Source organism: Pholcus phalangioides, unplaced genomic scaffold, assembly GCF_987345545.1.
Source record: "Pholcus phalangioides strain wild (caught in Gottingen) unplaced genomic scaffold, Ppha-v1.0 ptg000002l_1, whole genome shotgun sequence".
In the NCBI taxonomy this organism is placed as follows: Eukaryota; Metazoa; Arthropoda; class Arachnida; order Araneae; family Pholcidae; genus Pholcus; species Pholcus phalangioides.
This window is the reverse complement of record NW_028301595.1, coordinates 3,727,168-3,737,111: the sequence shown is the minus strand read 5'-3', so window position 1 is coordinate 3,737,111 and position 9,944 is coordinate 3,727,168. Positions and strand designations below refer to the sequence as shown.

Sequence of the window (9,944 nt, the reverse complement as noted above, 5' to 3'; positions counted from 1 at the left end):
AACATAGTGTGTGATTCCAATAAACCCGCACCTATTGTACGTGCGGGAGTATATGCATTATGGGAGTACGCGCATTGTATATGTTAATTTGATAAACTGGTTACTATGCATAATCACCGAGCATCTTGGTAAGTTTTGGAAAAATGATACTTGTTTGGGGAAAATGATAAATTTCCCCAAACTTATCGCTTTTATCGGCGATTATGCACAACACCCAATCGTAATATTCGCCGGTAGAGGAATTAATTTATCAAACCAACCAACGCCGTGTTTTGATACTATACATAGTCACCAGAAAAAGTGATTACTTCAGGGAAATTCATCAAATTCACCACCGATGCTCGGGTAGTACGCATAGTCACCGGAAAAAGTGATAATGTTTCAAGTACTTATCAAATTTACCAATGACGCTTGGGAACTATGCATAGTCGCCGGTAAAATAATTTATCAAATTTATCAACGAAACTTTAGTACTCTGCATAGTCACCGGTAAAAGTGGCAAATTTATCAAACCCAAAACTGTAAATTTTGGAGAAAAAAAATTATAAATATTTTTGAATCATAGAAATGAATCAGTATCTTTGAAGAATAAATAGGAAATATGCCCACGGGGCTCCGCCATAGAATTTGTTTTATTAAAAAGGGCTCATCGAGTCAAAAAGTTTGAGAACCGGTGTTCGAGTCTATGAGTAGAACTTGAAGAATAACTTAATGTTGTGTGTGTTGACATCAATAAAAGTAAAACAAACAAGAGCCAATCAATGTCAATGCAGAAAAATCGGATTTAATATTTAGAAGTTTGCAAAATAGCATTTCGTCTATTACAGCATTTGCAATAGACGACGAATGATATCGAATAGATCCATAATTGTGATGCAATTTTTTATGAATTCAAAGCAATGTCATCGAAGTCGTTGATGAATATCGACTAATTGCATCGTTAAACGTCTCAACACATACCAAGAAGATACTCATCACAACGACAATTCCCGTCTGGTTCTTTGACGCACGTAATTGATAACCCATTGTCAATTTCATACTTGCAATGCTCAAAGCAAGGATGTTCGGCAGGGCAGTTCGTGGGAGGCAGCGTCTCTGCAAGAAACAATAAATGTGTATTTAAGAAAAAACGAAATACTGTTTTTGTTTATTTCTATAAGAGTATGACCATGAAACCCTACATTCTCAATCCATGTCCCGCGGACCTAATGTGGACCTCGAAGTCATCCGATAAGGCCCGCGGCTGAAACATAATTTTGTAAAATTCAGCTAATCGATACTTTTACATATCACTGGAGTGGCTAGCGTCAAGTTTCGAATTACTCAAGTGACCGGCGGCACAGCTCTAGATCACTTTAGGGGCCAAAGGTACGAATCCAGATCATTAAACAGGCCCGTGGCTCATTTCCTGTTCATTTAAATTATCTGCGGCACTGTACTCTGTTACTTAAGTGACCCGCGGAACATTTATAGATCACTTGAAAGAACCCACGGAGCGTACTTAAGTGGACCGCAAAACTCCGTTGAGATCAGTTGAGACTCCTTGAATGGCCCGTCACTACACTGGAGTGGTCTTTTACAGCGGTCTTGCAGTGGCTTTAGCACACCAGAGGTTTTTGTCAGCGCTTTGTTAGTAGAGTTGGTACTTTATATCGCCTCTCCTGCAACGAGGAAAGTCTCTGGATGTTTGTCCGTTTGCAGTTCATGTATAGCTTATTTGACTTGGTGGAGGGGCCTTGGGCAAGGAAAAGTAAACAGAAGACCTCAACTTTGGAAAGAATGTCTAATTTTTTTCAACAAAGATATTTTGTTTAAATTTCAAGTCCTAAATTAGTAGAACCCATGCTTCCTATAATTATTTATTATCCGTGCTCACACATTGCACTTTAACTTGATTAATTTGATTCTTTGATTTACGAAATTTTTGATTTCCTTTATGTAATTTTTGCGTATCAATAAATTTTGGTTTTGCCGGAGATGCCATGGGCGGGCCGAAGTGCTTACGTTGCTTCTTGCGACAGAGCCTGGCTGTCTCGCGGTTTCTCCAGTAGAGCCCATGCAGAAATGATATCTAGCTTGAACAGTCCTCAACGTTCCAAAAACCTTAGTCGGCAAATGAACCTCCCCAGCGTAACTTTCATTATTTAAACTGTTCTGTCTGGGTATATAGGATTTTATGGTCAATTTTAAAGCATATGGCAATGCTGTTAACAAGCTCTTTTTTAATGGGAGCCATAAAAATAGTCTGTTCCACCTTCTCAAATTTTTTCATACTGACGACTTAGGCCCCTTTCACACGGAGCGGATGCGGATGCGGGTCCGGAAGAAGTTTTAACAATTGGAATATACTGAGCCTTTCAGACGAGCCGAAAAATCTCCGCACCTAGGAAATGTTCATGAGGATGCGGACGTCGTCCGCATGTGTCAAAACCTAAGTGCGGGCTCCGCATCCGCACATAGAAGTTTTGACAACAGGTTCATTCGCAGCTATTCAGACGATGCGGATGCGGAGCGAATTCGTCCGCATCTTTGGCTACTTTTTGAAGGTGATTTTTCACGGAATTTTTTTAATTATTTGCCATAAATATCCTTAAAAACACCATATGAGGGTCCCTGTTCATCAAATATGATGTACCCACATACGTCTATCCCTCCGTTTCCTTCTGAGATGGAGATATAACAACTTCAACTGCCTTTTGTCCATATTTCACAATTTTATACAATAAAACCTGCCAACAATGGCCTCTGGCGGGACTAAAATTATAAGCCGTTCTGTTCATTACCAATATTTAATATTAATTTAATACTTTAATAACTTTTAAATTTAATTTAAAAATTTTAATTTTTTTCTTTTAAAATTTTTAAAATTATTTAAAAAATATAAATATCTGAAATATTATTTTAAATATTTGTTATTTTTTTAAACTTTAAAAAAAATACTTTTATTAAACAGTGTTATCCACGTACGGTGTTCACTCAGGGCCGGATTAAGACGTTTGAAGAACCTAGCAATTGAATGTTTCTGGTGGTTCCCCCGATACCTACAAGTATATTTTACTCGATATTCAGTCTATAAACTTGAAAAAATGAAATTTTATGTTTCAGAAGTGAGTCTAATCTAAGGATGGGATTTCACTCTAAAAGGTTTATGAAAGTTATTTTATAAAACTTGAAAAATGTAACCAATAAACACATCTGTTATATTCGAGAGAACTTAACTGATCCGCCTATTGGTTGCATTTTTCATGTTTTATAAACGAACTTTTATAGTGTAAACCCGGCCTAAGACAGAATTGTGATGTGAATATTTCTAAGCACAGGCATTTTGAAAGTCTCTACCCCTCCCCTTTTTTACTACTTGCAAATTCTTTGATATCTCCTGAATTTTTTTTCTTTTTTTTGGAACATCGAATGTTTTGGATGTTTTTGGAATTTTTCTTCCATATTTTTCCGAAAAGACGGATTTTTTTTTTTTCAAAATATTTTGAAAATATTTGAAGACATTTTCTCCCATCGACTACATGTGAAGATCGGAATGAAGACATCTTTATTCCCATATTCTATGTAGCTCTAGGTTAAACCACCAAAGAATACCTCTAGACTGCCTATGGGCACTGAATCAGGGGTAAAGGAGAAAAATAATTACAAAAATTGCGAAAAAACAGTTTTTATGCACGAATTTCGAACTAAAGATGCGGGCTATTCGTCCGGATCTTCAGTGCTCGTTTGAAAGGGAATGCGGATCCGCGCCCGCATACCCCGGATGCGGATGCGGACGAATCGCCCGCATCTTTAGTTCGAAATTCGTGCATATAAACTGTTTTTTCGCAATTTTTGTAATTATTTTTCTCCTTCACCCCTGATTCAGTGGCCATAGGTAGCCTAGAGGCATTCTTTGTTGGTTTAATCTAGAGCCACATAGAATATGGGAATAAAGATGTCTTCATTCCGATCCTCACAAGTAGTCGATGGAAGAAAATATCTTGGATTTTTTTTCAAATTTTTTTGAAAATATTTTTTCTTTTCGGAAAAATATGGAAGAAAAATTCCAAAAACATTCGATGTTCCAAAAAAAAAAAAAAAAAAATTCAGCAAATATCAAAGAATTTGCAAGTATAAAAAAAGGAGATGTTGGGACTTTCAAAATGTCTGTGCTTAGAAATATTCACATCACAATTCTGTCTTAGGTCGGGATTACACTATAAAAGTTTTGTAAAAGCTCTTTGATAAAACGTGAAAAATTCAACCATTAAGATCACCGGTTGCATTTGCTTGAATGCAACCGATGTGCCTATTGGTTGAATTTTTCAACTTTTATAAAAGATCTTTTACAAAACTTTATAGTGTAATCGCGGCCTCAAGTACGGATTACACTATAAAAATTTTATAATAATTCTTTTAAAAAAGCAACTAATAAATTTATCGGTGGCACTTGCAATTTATTAGTTGCTTTTTTCAAGTTTTATAAAATAACTTTCATAAACCTTTTAGAGTGAAATCCCATCCTTAGATTAGTCTCACTTCTGAAATATAAAATTTCATTTTCTTAAGTTTATAGACTAAATATTGAGTAAAATATACTTGTAGGTATTCGGGGGGAACCACCAAAACTATTCAAGCGCTAGGGTCTTCAAACGTCTTAATCCGGCCCAGAGTGAACACCGTACGTGGATAACGTTGTTTGTGAAAAGTATTTTTTTTAAACTTTAAAAAAACTAACAGATTAAAAATTTAAAAAAATAACAAATATTTAAAATAATATTTCAGATACTTATATTTTTAAATAATTTTAAAAATTTAAAAAGAAAAAAATTAAAATTTTCAAATTAAATTTAAAAGTTATTAAAGTATGTAGTCAATTAAATATTCGTAATGGCTTATAATTTTGGTCCCATCAGTAGCCGTTGTTGACAGGTTTTTTGTATAAAATTGTGAAACATGGACAAAAGGCAGTTGAAGTTGCTATATCTCCATCTCAGAAGGAAACGGAGGGATAGACGTATGTAGGTACTACATTATATTAATGAGCAGGGACCATCATATGGTGTTTTTAAGGGTATTTATGGCAAATAATTAAAAAAATTCCGTGAAAAATCACCTTCAAAAAGTAGCCAAAGATGCGGACGAATTCGCTCCGCATCCGCATCGTCTGAATAGCTCCGAATGAACCTGTTGTCAAAACTTCTATGTGCGGATGCGGAGCCCGCACTTAGGTTTTGACACATGCGAACGACGTCCGGACCCGCATGAACATTTCATAAGTGCGGAGATTTTTCGGCTCGTCTGAAAGGCGCAGTATATTCCAATTGTTAAAACTTCTTCCGGACCCGCATCCGCTCCGTGTGAAAGGGCCCTTAACCGAAATTAGCGACGAGTAAACGAAGGTTTAATAACATTGTTGTCTATGAGAGGTGGAAGGGCCTGAGGAAAAATTTCTAATTTCGAGGTTTTACTGTAGATTATTTTTAAATGATAAAAATAAATCGGTATCTTCGACGAATAAATAAAAAATATGCCCACGGGGCTCCGCCATAGAAATTTTTTATTAAAAAGGGCTCCTCGAGTCTAAAAAGGTTGAGAACCGCTGTTGTGGTCTATGAGTAGGATTTGAAAAATAACTTTGCTGTGTTAACGTCAATAAAAGTAAAACAAGAGCCAATCAATGTCAATGCAGAAAAATCGGATTTAATAGCCCCAATAAACCATAATTAAGCCTTTTTAGTTGAGGTTTGCAAAATAGCATTTCGTTTATTACAACATTTGGCATCCATAATTGCGATGCAATTTTTTATGAATTCGAAGCAATGTGATCGAAGTCGTTGATCACATTGCCTATCGCATCGTCAAGCGTCTTAACACATACTCTGAGGATACTCATCACAAACGCAAGTTCCGTCTGATTTTTTGTAGCATGTAATTCCTGCCCCAATTTCAATTAATCCCTTGCAATGTTAAAAGCAAGGATGTTCCGCAGGGCAGTTCACGGGAGGCTGCACTTCTGCAAGAAACAACAAATGTATATTTAAGGGAAAAACGAAATACCTGGTTTTATTTCTTTCCCATAAGAGTGAGACCATTAAACCTTACATGATGAATCCGTGGACCTAATGTGAACATCGGAGTAATCTGATGTGGCCCACGGTTCAAACATAATTTTGTAAAATTCAGCTAAATCACTGGAGTAGCTTGCGTCAAGTTTTAGATTACTCAAGTGACTCGCGGCACAGTTCTAGATCACTTTAGGGGCCGAAGGTACGAATCCAGATCACTAAACAAGCCCGTGGCTCATTTTCTGTTGACTTGAATTACCTGCGGCACTGTGCTCGCTTACTTAAGTGACCCACGGAACATTTATAGATCACTTGAAAAACCCACGGCGCGTTTTGAGATCACTTAAGTGGACCGCAAATCTCCCTTTTGATCACTTGAGACTCCTTGAAAGGCCCGTTAGTACACTGGAGTGGTCTTTCACAGCGGTCTTGCAGTGGCTCTAGCACACCAGAAGTTTTTGTCTGCGCTTTGTTGGTACAGTTCGTACTTTATATCGCCTCTCCTACAATGAGGAAGGCCCTGGATGTTTGACTTGTATGTTATAAACGAATAGCTTACATATTGTGTTAAGAAGTCTAACACACAGGGGCATTCATATATCGCCGTTGTAACAATGAGGAAACGTTGTACAAAAAGTACGAAAGCCTGGATAACTAAGCGGAGTTTTGAAGATGTGGTTAGGAAAGAAAAGTCACATTCCTCTGTGAGGAATCGGTGGTTTCCCTATCGGGGGATGCGTCATAGTAAAGAGACGCGATCATAAAACGGAGCGCCATCTAACGAGCCTCCCCTCATCTTGATGGGGGCAAAGGAGATCACCTATTGTTCCGGTTTATTCCTTACTTGTATCATAATTTATGGAATTGTGTGAAATCATTCAATTGTTCACAAGATATTGGTTCAAGATCTTACCGGTGGTTTCGACGTATCCTTCTCCGCATTCGCTGAAAACACGCACAACAAACTGTGTACCGATCAGGAAACACACAAGGAGAAGAGCACGTATTGCCTTCATACTAAGGATGCAAAAACCGAATTTATCGATTTTATTCTGAAAAAACGAAAAAGAAAAACCATCGTTAAATCCTTGGAAAATTTTATTCATAAACGCGGTTTCGGCGACACTTCGGTTATAAAGTCAATAATTCGGGGAATCGGACTGATCCCCATGTTTTGATGAATCTCTTGATGAGTTACAAATAATTTCCAGGCTATTAGGCCGCGCAATTTCTTCCTGACGTTTCGCCCACATGTATGGCATTCATCTTCTGATGTTGAACGCACGTAGGTCTCTGCGACGAGCGAGTGTCGTCGATGTGTTCTGTACATAAACGTCTGAAGCTTAATCGGGTTTTGATAATGAAAGTGGTCCAAGTCACTGGAGCGCAAATTTTCAACATAGCAAAGCAAGCGTTCTTTTTCTGAAATTTCTCGAAATTCATCACTTTTCCATGAAAAGTATTTTTGGTCGCAAGGCACATTAGGCTCCGAAGTGTCTTGTAAGCAAAAAAATAATTTCAAGGAAAACTTATTTTTTTTGGGAAGTTTTAGGAAAACACGCCTTGCATGTTTAAAAGTTGTATGTACGTCAGTGACGTAGACCAATTTGATTCTCAACCGTAAATTCTGAAAAATTGGCGTATTAAACGTTTTCAGTCAGCAAAAACGCATACTCCGAACGTTTTTGGCAGCTGGCTGAGATGCGAAGATGAATTTAAGACAGAGAAAAATTCGCATGCTCTTGCGGAAGCCGAACCCACACTCGCCCAGCTAGTGAGAAGACCTCGGTTTGACTCTCCGAAAGGACAATGAATTTTCTCTCTTTCCTAAATTGATCTCCGCATCAGCTAGCTGTTGTAAACCTTCGTATGGATAATGGGGATTGATATTCTGAAAACGAATACTGACCTGAAATTCAACAGAGATGTCTTTATGTGCTGGTAATAATGGAAGTATTATATATACCCAATCTCGTTCATGATACGCACTTATATATGCATTGGATGAGAAATTGCCAAACGCGTCATTAACGTAACATTCATTTGGAAATTTTGGATTTCCTACGGCATTGTTTTGACGTTGTAATCACACCTGCTCTATTGTATTTCAGAAACAATCGAACTTTCTTTAATGTGTTTTGAGTCACTTTTGTCTGACGTGACTAATTGAAAACAGGTGATTCCCGTGAATATATTTGAAAGAGAAACAAAAAAAATTGTTTTTATTTCGGCTACACGTACGTACGATATCCGCACAGAGATCGAAATTGGTAGAACCAGCGATGCAATAAGTGCATTTTTAACAGGATTTGAAGTGGATTTTTTTACGACTAAATATAGGAAGCCCTGCGATGAAAGTCTAGGTTGTAACCCATCGCTCAATAATCCCTGCCTGTATGGTAAGTAGATTTGTACGACCCGTCTCGGAAATCCCGGCGAATGATGTTTGTTTCTTGACCCGTAGCTCAGAAGTCGCTGGCTATAAGTGTATTTGTATGTCCATATTTATTTGTATGTTCCCCGCGAATCAAGTGCAAATCGGGACCCGTAACTCGACAGCCCTGGCTGTTTGCTGATCTAAACGACCAAAATTGCGATCTACGTACGAAAATTTTTAGTCATTTTTGACCCCGTTCGCCCCTTGTCAGCAAAACTTCTGTCATCAGCTCTGCCCCCTCTGTATCCTAACGCACATTGGTGGGATCAGAGACGTACACAAAGGGGGCATGAAGGGCTCGTGCCCTCTCCGACGATGAAAATGTTATTATTTAATGCAAAAAATATTTTAAAAGAACAAAAATTGCAATTTCGGAAGAAAATAACTTTATATCTTATTATAATTAATTTCTGTTAATTTCAATGGTATTTGAAAGCCACCAACTCAAAAATTATCTTTAATACATTCATTGCGACCTACCCTCTAAGCCATATACTGATAAATCGCTTGAAAGCCCTTGGTCCACGGACCAAATATGGCCCTGGGAGTTATCTGATGCGGCCTGCCCTCCTCAAACCTAATTTTGTAAACATGAATTAAGCGGCACATTTACAGATCGCTTAAGTGTCCCGTGGTACAATTACAGAGCATTCTAGCGGCCCGTGGTACATTTTCAGATCACTTAAATGACCCGGGACACAGTTCACAACACTTAAGCTATCCGTTACACATTTAGAGATCCCTTGAGTGGCATGTGACATAGTTTTAGAGCACTTAAGTGGCCCCCAGTGTGGTTATGCATCACTCAAGTTACCCGCGGCACATTCTCAGATTATTTGTGATCCGTGGTATATAATTACGGATCACTTGAGTAATGCGTGGCATAGTTCCAGAGCACCTAAGCGGCCCGGACACATTTCCAGATCACTTGGATCCGCGAAATATTTAGAGCTCACAAAAGTGGCTCTGTAAGGCATTTATCAATGGGGGGGGGGAATGTTACTCCAAATGCCTAAAAAATATCGAAAGATATTTCTCGTTATTGGCGCACCGAATAAGATGCCATTAAGAATATTTCATATTTTCATAAAGGGTGGTTGATGACGTAAGCATTTTCGAAACTCCCCTTGTCATCAAAAGTCAGCAAATCAGAAATCCCTCCCCCCCATCTATGCTGACGTAATACTTGAACGACCCCTAAGTTAATTTCAAATTTATGACTTGAATTAATTAAAAATTGTCATTAGTTTTTGTTTCGTTCGTTTGTTCTTTGCGTTGCCACAGTGTTACGCAGATCGTTCATGATTGTGTTATACTTCACAATCCGCGGAGGTAAGCTATTCCATTTATTAATAAACGTATCATCGAAAACTTCCTGTGATACCAGAACCTGGAATTGTCCGTTACCAATCGGCATTGGTGTCACCTTGTCAAAGCAGATGACTGACTATGTTTAA

At 37.9% G+C, this 9,944-nt stretch overlaps 1 long non-coding RNA gene across 1 annotated transcript; it reads right to left on the bottom strand.

Moving 5' to 3' along the window:
- Positions 1-762: 762 nt before the first annotated feature.
- Positions 763-8,046, bottom strand: LOC149089086 (uncharacterized). The gene is made up of 3 exons (XR_016193593.1): positions 7,960-8,046; positions 6,964-7,102; positions 763-1,095 (listed from the first exon to the last, which is right to left on the bottom strand). It is a non-coding gene; the product is annotated as an uncharacterized LOC149089086 (long non-coding RNA).
- Positions 8,047-9,944: the final 1,898 nt, after the last annotated feature.